This window comes from Triturus cristatus, chromosome 7 (genome assembly GCF_964204655.1).
Source record: "Triturus cristatus chromosome 7, aTriCri1.1, whole genome shotgun sequence".
In the NCBI taxonomy this organism is placed as follows: Eukaryota; Metazoa; Chordata; class Amphibia; order Caudata; family Salamandridae; genus Triturus; species Triturus cristatus.
In genome coordinates this window covers 1561343330-1561363491 of record NC_140590.1, presented here as the reverse complement: position 1 = coordinate 1561363491, position 20162 = coordinate 1561343330, and the positions used below count along the sequence as shown (strand labels likewise).

The 20162-nt window shown below is 49.3% G+C and overlaps 1 protein-coding gene across 1 annotated transcript in view; it reads right to left on the bottom strand.

Annotated features, from left to right (window-relative positions):
- PLTP (phospholipid transfer protein) overlaps positions 1–12747 on the bottom strand; it is a 215076-nt gene extending 202329 nt beyond the window's left edge. The window contains exon 1 of the mRNA XM_085619372.1: positions 12523–12747. The gene's annotated coding sequence lies outside the window, so the exon portion shown is untranslated. The remainder of the gene's footprint in view (positions 1–12522) is intronic.
- Between the last annotated feature and the right edge of the window lie 7415 nt (positions 12748–20162).

Here is a 20162-nt window from a genome sequence, read left to right as displayed (position 1 = left end):
GTTTGCTATGTCCCTTGCCTCCGAATTTTTGTTTACGGGAGATTTATCAAGGGTGTTCCTCCTTTCAGGGCCCGCTCTGAATTTGAATATGCCCTGACTTTGAATTGTTGTTATTTTCTGTAGCAACACTGCAGAATTCAACATGGCGCAGTAGATCGAAATTCTAACAGCACTAATTTAGGAAAGATGGTGTTTTTATTTTGTATTATGGTGTAATGATTGTGTTTTAGCTCCCGCTTCAGGGATCTTGATGTAAATTCCAGTTCATACTTTTGAAACGAAGCAGGCCATACCGGCCTTCCATGCTTCTGAGGTAGATAAAAGAAAGTATTTTGCACCTTTACGTTTAACATGTTTGGTATTGCGATGTTTGGTGTGGGCACAAATTGCACATCATTCCTAGTTGCGTAACTTTGAGTGGAGGATAACACGCTGGTTGTGTAATTTTTTCCATTGTCCGAGGTATCCCAATGCAAAACGTCTGCTGTATACACCTGCGAGCTTGCGTTGCGTAGCACTTAGGGTTTGGATCGGTGGGGCGCGCGGCTGTTGGGGGCTCACGACAAGCGGAAGGTGATGCGGGGCCGCCCTTGTAGTTGTGGCTGTTTGGGCGCGTTTGCCAGCGGCGTGTGAGGTTGTCGCGGGATTTGTGTGAATCCGGAGATGTCTTGGGGGGCCCCGGTAGTCCCCCCCCCCCCCCCAACAGTATTAGAAATGGTATTAGAAACGCGGTTGGGTAGGAGAGTGTGTATGGCATCTTAGGACACAGGCAGAAGAGACAGGGCTTCCTCTTTACAGTATACCCTGTCCTCCATCGTAGTCAATGAACACATGTATAAATGGAGAATTGACTGATGTGCGAGATTTGAGGCACTTTCTTCTCCCTTCTGAACTCTCCACCTAGTGTAGCGCACACTGGCAGATCACGAAGTATTGGGATCACCGTCTTCTTGACCTCGACGCTGACTTTGAGGGCGCAGTTGACTTCGCCATAATGCAGGAGTTATAAGCACACCTATCAGTCGTCCCCCCGGCGGTCACGCGTGATGTCTTTGCGCCGTATCCCGGACACGCTGTGGTCGCTCCCCCGCTGTACCTGGTGGTCTCGCGTCGGCCGGCGCGGTTTCTTCACTCCCCCCGCTTGATACGCGGTGTTTGCGGCACACTCTCGGGCTGCATGTTTCCGGGCCAGGGGGTCATCGGCATGCGCGGTGAGTTTTGGGGGGGCAGGGAAGTTCTTTTGGGTCTTGTTGGGCCAAGAGCATTGGTGGTTGTATTGCGGGCGCCATGTTTTAGGATGATTACTGCGCCAGTGTGAAAAGGAAGAGCGGTTTCCTTCATAATGCCCTGCCCCGCCGCATGTGTGAGATCGCGGGTTCAACCGCTCGTTCGCCTTGGGCAGCTTGTCGTCGGTCATTGGTTATGTTCCTGGGGAAGGATCAGCAGTGTGTACAGTTGAGGTTTTGATTTCGGTGAAGTTAGTGGAGAGACACGCCGAAACGTCTACACCGAATATTCTATCACCCGCACTCGAGGTTTTCAGCCCTGCTTTTAGACCCGCAAATGGCGCTGAGGAAGGGGGTCTTAGTGGGTAGGATTCAATGTGTTCCGGCCAGCAGGGTGACCGCGGGTGAAAACATTAGCTATCTGGGCGAGTGCTGCAGGGCTGCCTTCGCTTAATCAATAATGCACTCAATTTCGTGGAGGCACAGAGCAGAACGGCCTGAGCGGCGGACTTCGAAGCTAAGGAACCCGGTCGAATCTTGGCTCCGAAGCTCAAGCATCCTGTATTTCTGGCCATATCACGTATCTGTGCCTAAAAGTTAACATACCCGCTTGTAAAACGCGGTTGCTCAAGTAATGGGGTCTAACACATTGGGTGGCGACGTTAAGTAGTTTGGTTAAATTGTGCAAGCGATGCCGGGCTATGCGATGGCGCAGACGTTGAAAGCACGGGGAGAAGCTCGTGGCCTCCGCACGAACAAACAGAAAGTCTGGAAAGTCTACGGTGCTGCTTTCCGGTCGCAGTCTCCTCGGGAGGCATGGGTTCATTCCTACTGCAGACAGTCCTGGGTTTACGCTACTTTACTGCTTGGGAAACATGATCATCGGTTTGATCTGGCCCAATTAAGCACTGCTTATGTGGTGCTGTGACTCAGTAGGTTGAAGCGCCTGTCTAGTAAACAGAAGGAACTGAGTTCGATCTTAGCGGTGCCTTCATGCTGTGAGCGCGTTCCTGGGGAGTTCAGCAGATGCCATTCTTATAACCCAGTCATCATTGTGGGTACCGCAAACATTCGCTTCCGCGTGGGCTCACCTGCTACCGATACCACGTCATCTGATATCGATCCCTACTGTTTTAATTTAATATGTGCGCGTGCGAAGCACGCCGCCTGCGGGTCGAGTTTGCGCTATATGGGTGCTTTCCAGTTTGTGGGTGGCGCCGCTGCGCGAGGGCAGTTTGTTTCGGTTTGTTGTGCCCAGGTCGCTTGGCTCTCCTATCTACCCCTGCCCAAACAAGGGTTGGCATGTGCAAGGCAACCGGTCTCGCTTTGCCTCGGCGCGTGATGGTTTGCGCTTTACAGGTACGATTTTGCTAGTTATGGGCGTGGCGCCGCCACACGAGGGCAGTCTTTGCTCGGTTCGTTGTGCCCAGGCCGCGCGGCTCCGCGTTACCTACTGGTGTAATTCAAATATGGCGCGCGTGCAAAGCACTCCGCTGCCTGCGGGTCGAGTCGCACCATATGGGTTCGTGTCTCAGGAATGACGCTGAGCATCCTGTGGTTCTGCAAAGCACCCTACCTACCGCTGCCTAACAAGGGCTGGCAGTGCAGGTCAATCGCTCTCCCCTTTTCCCCGACGCGTGATTGTTCGCGTTTTTTTTCAGGTGTGGTTTCTACTTTTGTGCGTGGCGCCGCTGCACGAGGGCAGTTTGTCTCGGTTTGTTGTGCCCGGGTGTATGCACACCTCTCGCGGGGGCACAGGGTCTAAGTGCACGCGGTTCAGTGGTACTACATTATTTAGGTCCGGTGCCAGGGGATACGTGCAAGTACGATTGGTGGTCTGTAAACGCGAGCGACCGCGACGCAGCCTCATGGGTAGGGCACAGGCCATGCGGCGCAAATGCGTCTTTGGGTTACCAACTATGTGATGCTGGTGTATTTACTCGCATTGTTTACCCCCCCTGGAGAAAGACCCAGGGTTTATAGAGTGGAGGTTTTGACTTCGGTGTAGTTGGTGCATGGGCTAAATATTCCACGCTGCAAAGAACGTGTGCCAAGTAGATGGAGGCATCCTTTTTGTTACTTGCAATGGATATCTTAAAGCCCTAGTAGTTAACAATGAGCCACGAACAATCGCCCTAGAGCTGCATACACACCACTACGCATAGATTATTAGAACATTGTTTAGTGTTTAAAAGGGTTAATTTGGCTAGACCCGATTGAGCTTGTGCTTCTCCACACCAAGCAGCCTTAAACTACACTAACTGCCAGTAGGGATGCCATGAGTCTCCTACACTTCAGTCCTTGGCTGGTTAACCTTTCCTATACACTGAGTCATATGCGTATGATTGACTGGCTCGGGGGTTTTTTGTGTGAGATGCAAAGTTCTCGGACACCCTACACGGGTAGGAGTAGCGTTATCTGACCAATTAAATGCATCTTAGAGTGTGGTTATGGAAACTTGGTCAACTCTTGCAGGGGGCTAGTGAGTGAATCTGAGGTGGAGGCGGCATTGGGGGGGGCGCCAACAACATCCTTGTACAAGGCACCACCACCGCCGTTCCGCTAGAGCTCTACAACGCTTTTAGGGGCGTGCTGAATTACATTGATCATAACCAGCACAGGCAGGATACAAACCAAATTATTACAGGCAACTAAGCATAATTTTCTAGGGATACCCAATGAAACTGGTTTATCGGGCAGAAAATAACAGACATCGAACGTTACGTACTGTACCTTATGCTTTCCATGCACAACTAGCCAGTGCTTGGCCCATTACTAGATGCTGGAGAGGACTAGGCCCGAAGTCTCAGCGCCTTATCAATATGCAGTGCTTCTGGAAAAATCACTTAATCTCCCCGTGCCTAATAAGAAATGAGTGTGTCCCTGGTGTAGCGTTATTTGGTGCGCAGGTAAAGCGCGCAACCACTCGATACCTTACGGGTCGTGCAGCACCACCATAAACGGCAAATTTAACTTGAAGGCTGTTTCATTCCTGAAGCCGGGAACCAGATGCCACCATCACTGAAGTAGGCCTGGCTGATGGTGATTAAGATAGTCACATGAGATTAAATATTGGTTAAATATTTGGATTCGGAATACTGATTTATTATGGTGAGTTCCACGCTTAGGCCAAAAGATGCTGCTGCCTTATGTTTTAGCCGTGCTATTCGGAACCAGCCGTGCAAGGTTTTCTTCAACTCACAGTCATAGTGGCAGCTTAGTCCATACAGGAAAGCCAGCAGCCTGAGAACAGCTGGGTAAGGTTTCCCCCACAGCAGTCATAGTGGCAGCTTGGTGTATATAGGAAAGTCAGCAGCCTGTGCTGTGTTGAGGCAATTTGTAGGCCTGGGTTTGTGTGCCATACATAACATCTTGAAGGTACTTCGTGAGTTCCACCATTAAGTTACCTATAGCACAGCAACACCGGGATAACTAGGACTGTAGACAATCCTATTGACCCCTTTCCAGCAGCATTAAAGTCCGAAAGCTAGCTTCCATTCAACAAGCGAGGCAATTGGATATGCTGTCCCAGTGGAGAGCAAGAAAAGATTGGGATGGACAGCGGGACTAGTATAAGACTCTAAGACTCATCCAATTTTATGGAATTTTAATTTGCAAGTAGAAAGGCTAAAACTTACTAAGTGCCTATTTCACCTATGCCTTGTTACCAATGCCATATTTTCCAGCCTGAGAAACAGATTTAGGTGCTGCCCTTCCCGCTCAGCCTTTCTTGGAGCCAGGGAGTTGGGAAACATTCACAAATTTGGGTCCTCGAGCTGAGAGATGTAGTCTTCGGCAGCTCAGTCAGTCATATAAAAGGCGTCCGATTAGCAGTGGCGTTAAAAATGTTCGCCCAGCCGAGCAATCATGCAATCCTCGCAGTAGCAGCAGCAACTCAGGAACCATGACGCTATCGATACATCACCTTTGTAGATAGAGTGGAAATTAAATCCTTCGTGCTAGGATGTGGAGGGAAGCGATGGATTGAGGAATGCAGCTATGGTTCAGTTCTGGCTCCATATGCAGGTGCTAGATCTTCCCATAATTACGTTAGGATGATCTGCTGTGGCATCGCTCAGAAGGTTAGGAACACCGGTCACGTCTAAGCTTACGGCAGTGGGGCCCAAAGACATCCTTTGTTCGTCTGCCCTGGGCTTCTGAGTAATGTTGCAAATTAATGCCGTCTTTTACGGGTTACGGAACAGGACCCCTAATTCAGCCCATGACAAGCTGGCTCGCGGGGGCAGGGCACATATAACAGCAAAGGGAGGAAGGGGGGCTCTGGCAGCGACGGTAGCCTCCCCAGAGCTGTGGCGGAGTTACAGGGCGATCTGGAGGCAGACGGGTACAGTAAGGGTACCTGTGCGACAGGCGGTACAGTAAGGGTACCCCTGTCCGGCACAGTAAGGGTGCCCGAGCCAAGGTCCACGAGCCGAAGGAGGTTCTGGGAAGACCGCGACGGCGCCCCGTTAGTCCTTCGGGCGGTTGGGGGGCCTGACCAACCGGGGGTGTGCCACAACACGCTCCGCCCCTGTCAGAAGGGGCGGGAGTAGGAGACAGATCACGTGACCCAGTGGATGATCTGAAAATAAATGTGCCGCACTGCCGGGCATCGACCCACCGTGCGTGCTGGCTCACCAGGCGGGCGGAGCAGCTAGGGGCTGCTTGCCTTGGATCGCCCGTAAGATAACCCATTTATTGTCATACTTGTGTTGTATGAAATAAACCTGCAGCAGTTCTTCACCCACAAAGAAAGTGTCAGTGTAATCATTGGGTGACGTCTGTGCTTGCGTGTTGATTGAAGCGGATGACGGTGTGGTCACTATGCCGCTGCCCGCGTCCCACGCAGTGGGACATCAGCAGGGCAGCTCTCTAGTGGCCGCCCGTCGCAGCCTTCCCCCTCCCCCTTCTCCTGCCTCGCAAGGGAGGCCACGCCCAGGGAGGAGATCTCCCAGTAGTGTGTAGGAGGAGTCGGGCCGTTGGGGGGGGGGCGAGGCTAGCCCCCCTATTTAGGCGTGCAGCTTGCCCAGTTCCCCCTCTGCTTCCCGCGCGCCGCTCCAACTCGGACACGCGTATTCCCACCCTTTCCGCTTACCCTGCGTGACGGAGACAGCGCGTTATTGGAATGTTTTTAATGTTTTCTTTTGCGTTGCAGGCGGAGTTACAGGGCGATCTGGAGGCAGACGGGTACAGTAAGGGTACCTCTGCGACAGGCGGTACAGTAAGGGTACCCCTGTCCGGCACAGTAAGGGTGCCCGAGCCAAGGTCCACGAGCCGAAGGAGGTTCTGGGAAGACCGCGACGGCGCCCCGTTAGTCCTTCGGGCGGTTGGGGGGCCTGACCAACCGGGGGTGTGCCACAACACGCTCCGCCCCTGTCAGAAGGGGCGGGAGTAGGAGACAGATCACGTGACCCAGTGGATGATCTGAAAATAAATGTGCCGCACTGCCGGGCATCGACCCACCGTGCGTGCTGGCTCACCAGGCGGGCGGAGCAGCTAGGGGCTGCTTGCCTTGGATCGCCCGTAAGATAACCCATTTATTGTCATACTTGTGTTGTATGAAATAAACCTGCAGCAGTTCTTCACCCACAAAGAAAGTGTCAGTGTAATCATTGGGTGACGTCTGTGCTTGCGTGTTGATTGAAGCGGATGACGGTGTGGTCACTAGGCCAGGAGCGTTCTTCACAAGATGGGGCACGCCTGTGGCTGATCGAGGTTAGCGCCCTGACGTCAAAGAATTAGAGCCCTGCAAGGGGTGGGGGTGGGGGGGATCAGACTTTGGATTTGAGCCTGGCACGGGCTGACAAAAGGAGAGGGCAAACATGCCAAACTACAGCCCCCTTTAAGTTCGATATAATCCATACCTTTCATTATTATAAAAGAAATAAAATCCGGGTTTTTAAATCAGTACAGCTGTACATAAGACCGAGATCACACACGTGGTCGGTGGCGGGCGGGAGTGTAGAAGGCCCCGCCCTGGCTTACTTAACAACACAATGTCCTGCATGATAGCAGCCCCTTAGGGTGTCCAGTGTAGTGCAAGCCACCTGTGCACTTCCTGGCTTTGCCTGCTTCAAGAGCAAGGCCAAAATGTGGTCACAGCATGGAGCCCCCCTCAATATGTTGACAGCTGCACATGCATTAATGCATATTCATGAGCCCCTCCCCCCAGTCGCCCATGTGGAAAACCCCTATTAACAGTGTCTCATCAAACACCAGAGAGCACCCCTTGCTGTCCATACACCTCCAATGTGAGGCGGCTTCAGTCCCATCCAATCAGCGAGCCTCCTCTCTCTCCCTTAGAACAGTCTCCTTCCCCCTTATTTCAAGACCCCCCCCCCCCACACCTCCTTTCCTTTCACGCGCTCCTGCAACCGCTGCCAGTAACGGCTCCCCTTGGTTATTTCATCAGAAAGCCAACTGCAAAATATCATGGAACCAACATATTGTGACAATACGTACACAGGGGTACGTGTAGGATTAGTATACTTAATTTCACATTTACGTGCCTTGGAGATAAATATAGCTTCATGGTATGTAGCAATGGAATTGAGAAAATAAATTTATACGTACCTCATGTACTTACCTCCATGATATGTTGCCTTTGACTTTCAGGCCTAAATATTTTAGCCCCACAATATTTTTGTTCTTGATATTCTGACATACAACCCCTCCGTGACTATCAGTAGCTCCAGTTACACTTTAAACAGCCCCTGCTCGTTCTTCAACATCTTTCTGCCTTCTATCCACAAGCAATCTTCCAGTAACTAGCCCTAGCCCTTCTCTCTCTATGCATACCATCAGCGGCGGCTCATCCACTATGGCAGAGGAGACTCGCCCCACTGCTTTTGAGCAGTGCGAAGTAGAAACATAAAATGCTAATAACTTTGAGTTATTATCATTTTATGTTTCCTGTTGCTTTTCTGGTGGGCGGGTGGGCGGGCTGCTCTACTCTCCGAGCAGGGGAGAAGTGGTTTGCACCCTCCTAAGTGCACATGACTGTTTGGCCGGCACTCTCGGAACGCCCAAAACAGTCATACACTCTTTCCCTGTTCTCCACGCAGGCTGCATTACAGCCTGCATGGAGAACATGTCTAGGCCCCCATTCCCTGGCTGAGCGTCGAACCCAGATGCTCAGACCAATCACGATGCTGCATTGCAGAATTGTGATTGGTCAGGGAAGCCTGAGTGTTTACCAATCACATCTCTTTATTGCAGCATTGTGATTTGTCAGTGGGGCCTGGCTGTGAATCCTGTTCTTTGAGTTAGACGAGGAGAGCAGGAGCATAGACGCAAGACCCAGCGGCAAGGTAAGTTTATTTTTTTTAGTTCTCGCCTAGGCAGCGCGCATGCGCTGCCCTAGGAGGGCCTTTAGCCATCGGTCTTCACTTTTCAAGCACTGTACTCGTGCTTGTTGCGGCATCCACCTTGTGGGAGCGAGCAGCGGCGCGCCACCAGCACGAGTGCAGTACTTGAAAAGTGAAGACTGCGCGTGCACGCATGCACCACTCCCAGACTTGTTTTGTTTAGATATGGTGTTGCACACAAGGCGTGCCTTCCTTTATGGGACAGTATCTTTGCAGTGTTCGTTTATTATGTCTGCAGACTTCTCAACGATAAGTTCTCATCTTATAGACGGCTGGCTGCCTACATGTGTGCCGAAAGCGATTCTTATATATTGTATATCACTCGCTGTAATCCCTAACCATTTCCGGCGCCACATATGGCTCATTGATGAATACAATGAAGAACGCGGGCATCCGTGCATGCTCTTTGCACGCAACTTCATTAATAATTACCTTATTGGGCACTGTGAGTGCGAGAAATCTACATTTTATTGATTTACCACCAGAAGAGATTATTTCAGTAAATATGGAAAAATACTTTGTGATTAAACAAAACATCATTATTGAATGTTTTTTTTATTTAAATCAATGACAGACCTTCTGGTCAGTTCCGATATTGTACAAAAATGACATCCTTGCGCGTGTCACGATCTACCTACTTTCGCTACAGTAGACTTGTTTTTTCTGTTGTCTTCTTTTTATTTCTGATGACAACTGTTCAACGATCTCCTCTCTTGTTTCTATGGAGATATCCTTTTAGTCCCTTCTCTATGTCTCCGCGCAGTGCTTCTGTTGGTGCCTATCAGTGCCACGGATCAACAACAGCAGCATCGGAGGACAGTGTGAGCTGCGCAGGGACAGAGGGCTGCAGGGAACAAGGTTAATTGTGCAGCACAGGCAGGTCCCAGGCCCTGTTAAATTGAGTAGAGGGCAAATGTTCCACAACACACCTTAAGTATTTGCATTTAACTAGTTTGCGTGCATAAAAATTAATTTATTTTGGAATGTAGTAAACTGCTTAGCATTTCACCAAACGAAAACCAGAAATATCTGTCAAAATATAGATGCACACTATACTCATGCATGAATTATACACTCGGCTTAAGAGACAAGGAAGGATTCAGCTTGTTGCCCTTCTGACACTTGACCTAGAATATGTTTTCTCTGCTGTCAGAGAAACTTACTAGTTTTTGTTGCTAATTAACACTGCTGTGTTAGCCAGACTTGCAACAGGGCGGGACTTGATTGTTGCTTGACATTGTGATCAGCTTAGCCCGTGCCTCACAGCAACCACCCGGCTCATCCCACTTTTATGAGCCAGTGAACTGCTATAGCTGCAGCAACAGGGTGCTTAAACGAGAACAGATGGCCTAGGGAAACAAAAGCAATGACCATTGGTCAACGATGCGCCATTGTTTGTCCTGACAAAATTATTTTGAAAAAAAGGCACCAATTATTGGAGTAATATACAGGGGATGCTAAACGTATGATTATGTGTGATGTATGCATTCTCCGTGGATTGACATGCAAGAACAAACAGAAGTAAGCGTTTCATACAGCTTATGCATGAATATGAATTTATTTTTTATATTAGCCACTATTGGGCTGTGTTTGCGTATTTTGTAAATAACGGGAACATGTAGTTTTATGTAGAGGTGCTGAATGTATTCCATAACAATGAAGATTTTTAAATGTTTTGGTGATTTTTTTGTATGTATCCCGAATTGATTTTCTGGACATCTCTCCGACTAAGTAAGTCCATTTAATTTTTACGTGCAAGAATAAACCAAAACAGCAGGTCACTAGGCAGTGGTCCTAGGTAAACACATTTTGTACTTACAATAGGTAAAAGTAAACAAGCATTGGCATAGCCAATAGGTCTCGCCTTTGGGACCTTATAAGTGTTTAGCCATGCAACAGTTGATGTTGCTGCACCAAGGATATTGTGCTGCATAACTAAATACTTATAAGGTCACAAAGGCGAGACCTATTGGCTATGCCAGTGCTTGTTTTATATTGCGCACCCCTTCCTTGTGACCCCCCATTCCCCACGAACACCCCACCACCCACAAGCCATGCCAGCAGCCACTGCGCATACCTATCAACATTTTTAGTCTCTTAGGAGGGTGGGTTGGTGTGCTTTTGGAGGGTGATGCCAAGTGCTTAATTTGTAAATAAACAAGTGCAGGGGACCAAGGTATTACTCAGGAGGCCACTGTAGGTTTCACTACCTACTGGAACCGCCATCACTGCCACATGCAAGTACAAATGCTCCATATTAAACATCACAATCCTATAAATGTGAAAGTTTAGAACATTTTAGGCCACTCAAAGCAGCAAGAATGGCCTGGATGCGCTAGTATTGTTTTTTAAATGTCCATTTAATTGTTAAACTGATGTGCTCCAAACGGAACAAAACAGACAGCGCCACCATGTGGCCGGCTGTCATAAGTAGTGCTGGTGTTAACTATTAATTGTGCGCCGGGCACTGGAAAACCCCAACACAAATTAAGCACTGAACCAATGGTGATGAAAAAGATGTTGGACGGCTGAAGACTGTTTTCATGGCTGTGATGCCAATGAAAGTGATGGGAAGCATGTTGTTTGTTTGTATGGTGAAGTTGAGGATGAGTTGAGAGGTAGGCTGTAATAGGGCCTCCTACCCTAATAGCATTAGAGTACTACCTCTGTCACCATCTGACAGACTCCTGTACCAGTATTATGAAGAACGTTTGGTCCCACCTGCGGTGAGTAACACTTGTCCTCCTCTTCCTGGCCCCAAGGCAGTGGCCCGCTTCCTCTCTGACACACTTATATCCGTAAATCGTTGGTCCCTACCCTCGAGTAGCCGTTTCCTCCCCTCTGACATCTTCCCACCCCGGCTGCTATCTTTCCTATCACCAACCCCCATGCGCTTCTTGGTCAGCACATCCTTCCAGCTGTGCTTTGTAAATATTGTGGGAACTCTTGACCACTCTATCCAACAACTATCGAGTGCCTATTGGGTGTATCAGTCACTGGTGGTGGGCACCGGCACTCATTTTTGCGGACCAGGACTTATTTTTCATCATTTGACTTTGACCCAAATCAAGAGGGAGCAATGAAAGGAAGAAAGAGGGAGAGAGAGAAAGTAAAACAGTGACAAAGGGAGAAGGCTGGCTGATGTGAACAAGAAGCTGCAAGAATGAGATGAGACAGGGGCTGGACCAGAAAGAGAGCACTGGAAGTGCTAACTTAAGACATGGTCTCTACCACAGTTTTGGACTGATTAGTGTCTAAAATACCAGCTGGATCAGCAGTATTTAACCATCTTAGATTGCAGTAAATGGTTGTTGTGCGTGGAACTTTAAAGTAGTGCTGTATTTGGCTGGAAATGTAGCCGCATTTGTTAATATCTCTAAAGTGCTTATAGAGCGCAACTGAACACAATGATATAACACAAATCAAAATAACAACACAACTAAATCTACCAGGGCACAACCCAACAAAACAGAATGCACCCCAACACACCGAGTAAAACACAACAACAATCAACACAAGAGCACCAAAAACACAACATACACCCTCCCAAATCCAAATTAAACAATACATATGCACACAAAAGTCTTGTCAATCTATACCTACTCCACAAATTTACTTTCATAATGATGTGGTAAAAGGTGTTTGCGCCAAGGACTGCCTTGTTATCACCAAGGACATCAGTCAGTCAAAAATGTTTTGTGATCCGGCACAGGAAGTGAGGGATGGTGGAAGAAAGAAAGAGTCGAGGGGTGGAATCAAAACTAGGCAGTGCTGGTACTCGGCGACTGTACTCTCATAGCCTGGAAAGCGCCTAGCAACAACTTTGGGTCCCTTCTCTTCTGTTTTGCACATGTTAGGCACTGTCACTCACACACAATGTCAAAACTCCCCCTCACTCCTTGCGGCAACAATGCACAATGCATACCCACCTCACCACAATGTCACACCGGGAAGAGGCCCGATCACAATCCCTTCTGTCCTCACACAATGACGGCTCTTTCTTGCCGCTCCTGGTTTCCCCCTCCCTTGAGATGGAATGTGCTCCGAGAGTCGAGGTTACTGCTGGCCAAGCTTCTCTCCAGGCCCCAAACTTCTGAGGCGAGCCGAGCGGCTGGAGAACTTTATACACGGCTCCAGGGGCTGCCCCTCCTCTCGCGGCCGGCCCCGGGGGAGAGGCGGCGTGCAGGGGTGTGAGGAGTGGTGTCAAGCCGTGTCCCTGCCTGCGCTGTGGGCGAAGGGCCGAGTAATCGCGCGTGGGCGTTCATCATACCCCTCGCTCGGCACCACCGCCAGCATTTGTTTCAATTTTCCAGGATTTTGGGACATTGTAAGTTCTGGCGTTCTTGTTGCTCATTTTGGTGCGGTCAAGAGCTACGGAGCGTCGGGATGTCTCTTTCAACTTTTTATTGTGGCGCAGTGGTCCCAGCAGACGCTGAACCGGTGCCAGACCCTAAACCGGGGCTAGACCCTAGGAAGCTTTGACCATGTTCCCTCCTCCTTTGACAGCTCTAACGTTTTTTGGAGACCTAGGGCTCCCTCCCTTTGAAATTGCGTAAATAAATCAGGTTTTTTTGTGTGCAGTTTTATATAGTGCGAACTCGACCCGCAGGTATCCGAGCGCTTCACATGAGCACCAGTCACATTACAGACGGACAAAGAGATTAAGGGGCAGATTTACTAGGAAGTGCCGCAGCGCAGCAACGCAGGCCCTTTGGCTGCGCCACGCTGCGACACTTCCAAAGCACAGGAATGCGACATATTTACAATAATATGTCGCATTCCTGTGCTGGCGCAGGCACCCTTGCACCATGGTGCAAGGATGCCTGCGCCATGGAGAGATTGTTTTTGTGCAGGAAGGGGTACCTTCCTGCACAAAAACAATCACTACTGGCATTTTCCTCTTTCAATGCGTGCTGTAGAATGCAGCACGCATTGAAAGAGGAAAAAACTATGAGAAATTAAAACATTTCTCCTCGTGGCGCCTTGCTACGCCACCCCTGGGGAGGCGTAGCACTCAGACGCATTTCCAGATTTACGATTCCTCGTAAATTTGGAAATATGTCTTGTTCCATGAGTGTTGCGTGGGAACACCCACAGGTACACCCATAGAACGCCCCTTTCACACAAAGTGCTGCGTGTAAAGGGGCCATATTTACAAGGACAGGAAAAGCCACGCAGGGTGGATTTTCCAGTCCTTGTAAATATGGAGCAGTAAAATACGCCACCAGTAAGTCACAAAAAGTGACGCACCGGTGGCGCAGGGGACCTGTAAATCTGCCTCCAAGTGATTGATCCAGAATCACAGGATACTTGAGCCTCCTACCAAACTCAAACCTTGTTGGCTGCTCTAGCTGTTAAGCCACATCCTCTCCTAGAGAGTTGGGCGGTAAGAGCACATAGGTAAAAGATAACAGATGTTTTGTCTGTCTAGCTCACAGTAACTCCGCCTCATTTAAAGTAGGTGAACTGCTGTGTTTCTGACAGACCCACCTCGCCCAGCTATGACGTTGTAAACAAGCTCAGTTCTGGCACTCTGAGTCAGACATGGCATCCAGAGGCTCACCCTATGTAGGGCGGGCTTGCTGACACCTTATCTGTCATGTTTGTGCCTGCCCTGGGCTACCATGTGCAGAAAACGTTTAGCACGTCAGGGATATTATTTTATTTTTAAAAACTGCCCGCACCACCCACCTCCCGCGCTGCCCTGCCTCGGAATTTGTCTTTGAAAAACACAAAAAATTGTTATCCTTGCCCTATCATTAACACATGGTGAAATGGCTGACTGTATGTTTTCACAAAAAGTGTTCCCATTGTGTCAACAGACGCACGTTGCCATATAATCCCCGTGGTGCAGGCATGGCTCTCTAAATGTGGCAGGTGCTGCTGGTGGGTGGTGTAGGCCTCGCCAGCGACTTGGCACCTGACGGCTGAGGGCAAAATGACCATATAAATCAAAAGCATGGATACTGGCAAACATTTTCCCAAGGGTCAAAATGTTTGGGCTGTGCTATGACCATGGGTCGCATTGAAGCCAGCAGCAGGGTGGGGGGGTGGAGGGGGGGGAGGGGGTGGGGGTGGACTGGATGAGTGCAGGGAAAGCGAAGCCTGTACATCTAGTGGCTGAATTGCGCATTGTGAAACAAGAAAACCTGTGTTCAATCGCAGCTTCTCCACTTGACAAAATTGTGTGATCCTAGGCAATTGTTTTATTTCACTTTCCCTCTCTTTTCTTCATTATTTCATGTCATCTGGCTCCCGAGGAGGTCAGTGCGTCCCTGACTCCCCTATTAAATGAGATTACAAGTTCAGGGGTTTTTCCACTTCTTTGGAAAAAGGCCTGCATCAGGCCCATTCTGAAATAAGCATTTGCAATGCAATAGGTCTCGCATTTATAAGAGTTTGAGCTATTGGCATTGTAAAATTACAATGCCTTTTATTTATGTTTTGGTTTTAAAACAAATAAAAGGCGTTGTCATTTACAATGTCAGTAGCATAAACTCGCATAAAAGCAGAGTGTGGAGTGCAGCAGTGTGCGGCGTGCAGCAGTGTGCAGCAGTGTGTGGCGTGCAGCAGTGTGCGGCATGCAGCAGTGTGTGGCGTGCAGCAGTGTTTCGTGTAGCAGTGTGAGGCATGCAGCACTGTGTGGCGTGCAGCGGCGTGCAGCAGTGTGCGGCGTGCAGCAGTGTGCTGCGTCCAGCAGTGTCATGCAGCATGCAGCAGTGAGTAATGTAGCAGTGCGCAGCAGTGTGTGGCATGCAGCAGTGTGTGCCGTGCAGCAGTGTGTGCCGTGCAGCAGTGTGCGGCGTGCATCAGTGTGCGGCGTGCAGCAGTGTGTGGCGTGCAGCAGTGTGTGCCGTGTAGCAGTGTGCAGCGTGCAGCAGTGTGCGGCGTGCAGCAGTGTGCGGCATGCAGCAGTGTGCGGCGTGCAACAGTGTGCGGCGTGCAGCAGTGTGCGGCGTGCAGCAGTGTGTGGCGTGCAGCAGTGTGTGGCGTGCAGCAGTGTGTGGCGTGCAGCAGTGTGAGGCATGCAGCAGTGTGAGGCGTGCAGCAGTGTGAGGCGTGCAGCAGTGTTTCGTGTAGCAGTGTGAGGCATGCAGCAGTGTGCGGCGTGCAGCAGTGTGTAATGCAGCAGTGTGTAATGCAGCAGTGTGCGCAGCAGTGTGTGGCGTGCGGTAGTGTGCGGCATGCAGCAGTGTGTGGCGTGCAGCAGTGTGTGGCGTGGTTTGTAAACAACAAGAAAAGCGGACATCAAAGGAAGGGTGGGAGGGAACAAGCATATGGGGTGTGAGTTATAACGAAAGTTAATTGTTGTAAGAGGGGATGCAGGAAGTGAGGCCGAGCGTGCGCCGGCGAAAGCAGTCTGCTGCTTTCAAGTCCGATGCCAGATGGCAGCTTCGCGCTTGAAGGCCTCACATGCACTGGCCATAAACCGCATTCCTAAGATCTTTTGCCCCTTACTAAATCTCTCTGAATGCGTGAGGCGGCGCATGCGCAGGAAGTAGCTGGTGGCAAATGGAATGCGTGTGGTTGTGCGCGTAACCGCCATCCGTTCCGCCTGGGAAGCCTTTGGGAGCATTTTCTGAATCCCCTACATAAGTCTCGCCTGGCGATCGCGTACGCGATAGCCAGGCGAGACCTAAAAAGCCACACTTTATCCCTTGGAGGCTAAACATTTTCGCGCAATATCCTGTCTCCTGCTACCCTCTAAAATCCTGGAGAAAGCCATGAATTTGTAATTGACAGAGTATCTGGACTGCAATAACATCCTTGATTCCACCCAGCATGGCTTCAGATCTCAGCAATCAACTGAGTCAGCCTTGATTATGGCGACTGAAGAGATCCGTAAGGTGATGGATGGAGCGGGTAGAGCCGCTCTCATCCTGCTTGACCTGACCGCAGCATTCGATACCGTAAACCATGCGGTACTGTTGCGGCGGTTGAAGGCAGCAGGTATCGGGGATAAGGCGTTAACCTTACTTACATCCTTCCTGGAATCTAGGGAACAACTAATTCACTGGGACGGACTTCAGTCAGGAAAGTTCTACCTCCCGGGTGGAGTCCCTCAGGGGTCGGCCCTGTCCCCGACAATGTTTAATCTGTATGTCATACCACTAGCTTGACTAATAAAAGGTCATGGTCTAACGCTAGTGGTATACGCGGACGACACCCAGTTAGTGGTGTCGGTTACGTAAAGTGTGGACATGACGGCTGTTCGGTTCTGCAATTGTCTCATGGCAGTCATGGCATGGATGAATTCAAATTTTTTGAAGCTTAACACTAAAAAACTGAGGTTGTCGAGTTCAGTCAGAAACCCTCTGTATGGAGCCAGCTATGGTGGCCCCCTGAGGCTGGGCCGTGTCCTGTCCCCGTGCCAAAGGCCAGGAACCTAGGCTTTCTGATTGATAAAGATCTAACGCTCGCTCCACAAATAAATCAAGCTTTATCTGCTTGCTTCTTTATGCTGAAAGTTCTGCGTAAAATTCTTCCCTTTATCCTATTTCCATTAAGGAAAACGGTAGTCGGAGCCTTAGTGCTTTCTGGAGTTGATTACTGCAACGCTCTATACTTAGGAGCTGACACAGGGCAGATTACCAAACTTCAGTCACTTCAGAATGCGGCCGCTCTGGTACTGCTTGATTTACCCAAACATCATCCCAAGTCCGCTAGTATTAAGCAGCTCCACTGGCTTCCAGTTCGGCGGCGAGTGGAGTTTAATGCCCTCTGTCTAGTGCATAAAGCTTTGTATGGAGGAGTAGCTGCGGATATTCAACTCCTATTTCCCCGGTATGTGCCACTACGCTGCCTCAGGTCCACCAACGCTGGACGGGTATGTACCCCTAAGATAAGAAGAGCCAGATGGGGAGGAAAGGGTTTCTCATACCAAGGGGCCAAACTGTGGAACTCCCTCACCGTACAGATCTGACTACAGTCCAACAGGACTCTTTTCAGGAAAATGATAAAAACATGGCTCTTTGCCAAGCTCTAGATCTGTCAACGTTTGCCTGGTTTTCACTCACCTTAGCGCCAAGACGCCTCGGCAATAGTGCGCTTTATAAATATATCAGTCAGTCAGTCAGAGGGCCTTCAAATACATGAGTATGATTGTGCGCTGTACACAACCTTCTCCAGTGTTTGATTTAGTAAACTACAATGTGGTCCATGTATAATAGTGGCCCAGGCCACCCAAAGGGTGCACATAACAACTGACCTGGCTCTTAGTTCACTATTGGCAATGTTGTCAGGGTGGGTGGAAGCCAACTTCCTGTTTGAAAACTATCACTTTTATAAAAATACATCTCCTTGCACTGATATAATCTGATATGCTAAGGTGAAACGGTTCAGCATTTTAATGAAATACAGTTTTTGAATTTTGAAGAGTTTTTATCATATTTTTTCACGTTTGTTGCAAGATGTCTTTAACAAGCATTGAAAATGCAATAGGCCTCGCCTTTGATTAAGTTAAAGCCATTTGCTTTGCTAATGGTATTATATAGCAAAGCAAATGGCTTTAACTTAATAAAAGGCACGGCCTATTGCATTTTTCAATGCTGTTTGCAGGCTCAGCTGGTGCAGGGGCTCTTCGAGCCCAGCTGGACCCCCGGCTCAGCTCTCCCCATTCATTTACTGGCTGGCCCACTTCTAATCTATAGCCCCCAAACCCAGCGGGTGAGGCTCTGACTGCCACCGGAAGGCAAACACCTTTCTCCAGAGACAAGGGATGAAGCTGCTCCAAGTGGCCCACGTCACACGTGGCGCTGGGCGGCTGTACCGGCTGCGCCAGGCACTGGAGCACAGTGACAGGAACAGCGCGTGATCAGGACAGGTCGGCTGATTGTTTTGTCTACAATTCGACACCCAGTTAGATGGTGATTTATTTTCCATTTTAATTTTGAACTTGCTATAACAAAGTGTGTAACTGACATTGAAACATTAGAGTTACCTGCGATTTGAGTCTTCATTCAGTTTTAATTGATTCTTGCTCCTTCACGAGTAAAAAGAATAAAATGCATGGCACACTGTGAGGGTTGATAATTAAATAACATTACAAATACAACGGCTAAATTAGTTAATGTTTTTTAAATGTTCACCTTTTATCGCACACATATAGTAGCCACGTTAATGTGGCAGCATACTTTCCCTTTTTATTTTTATGGCATGTACTTACAGTAAGAATGGAAAAATAACCATAGTACCTAATTGCCAAAGTGAGGCCTTTTGGCTTGGCGTGGCTGAGGTAGAGGCGCCTCCAGTTGAGAGCGTGCACCGAGTGCTGGTTCATGTAGCTGCGGCTCACAAAGTCCCAGTAGGTGATGGCCGGCTGCTCCGTGAGTCTCGGGCTGCGCTGCTCCACCTCGCCTCTGGCGTCGTCTTTGTTCCAGCCACCCACTTCTGCCGCGGGCTGCATGGGCACGCAGGTACTCTCTGCCCCGCCACTGGGGTGCGCGGCACCGCTTCACCGGCCTGAGGCAGCGCCCGGGTTCCTGAGGCGAGTGTCGGGACAGCTGAAGCAAGAGAACACCCTCAACGGAAGAGCTCCCGCGGGTGAGGGAAAGTCCCGCAGGCGTGTCTCACTCTGACAGCATAGCCAATAGGTCTCGCCTTTGGGACCTCATAAGTGTTTAGCCATGCAACAGTTGATGATGTTGCACCAAGGATATTGTGCTGGATAACTAAACACTTATAAGGTCCCAAAGGCGAGACCTATTGGCAATGCCAATGCTTTTTAACATTTCTTCTACGATGGCTGGGGATGGAGCAAGGAGGCATGACAGCAGAAACAAAAATAGGACTACAGAGTCTATGTAGATCCGTGCAGTGGAAACTGTTCGTTAAAAGACTGGAAGAGGTGTCTAGAAATACAGTTTTTCTATTCTCTGTCCTTAACCGTTAGAAATAATGTTAAAATATTAGGTAAATAAAGCATTTCAATTAATGTTAAAATAATCGGCAAATAAAGCAAATGCCAAAACATGAAATATTTTTTCATTTTGTACTAAAAATAACCTTTGAAAAAATAACTGGGAGCCATACTTCCCATGACAAATTCCAGAAAACATGCTAGATGTTTGACATTTCGTATCGTGCACATCAGAGCATACCATATAAATATGGCCGCCACCTCTATCATGTGTGAGCGGACGGCTTCAAACGTCCCTACCTGTAAAGTTCTCATTGGTAATCGTCTGCCGTCAAAGTCTACAACATGTGTTTCCTTTTTGCAACAGATCGGTTACTGCCCCGCGCCATTCACCGTAAGGAAACATGAGTACTCATTGGCAAATCTCAGTCAATCGGTTATAAGGATGCCATAAATGTACTATTCCCCAAACTCTCCACTATTAAAAAACAGGATGTCCAGTTGTCGTAAGGAGTCAAGTCTTTAACAAGCATTGGTAAATGTAATCTGTTTCGCCGATGTCATAGATGCCAACATTGGCAAAACAAGCCTGCTGCGAGACGAAATGGGGGTTGGGACGGGAGGAGGACGGGCAGGAAGGGCCCATAGGCGGGCTGCTCTGCGAGCTGCAGGGAGAGAGTCCTCCACCGCCGCTTCCCGTCCGGAGGGCGC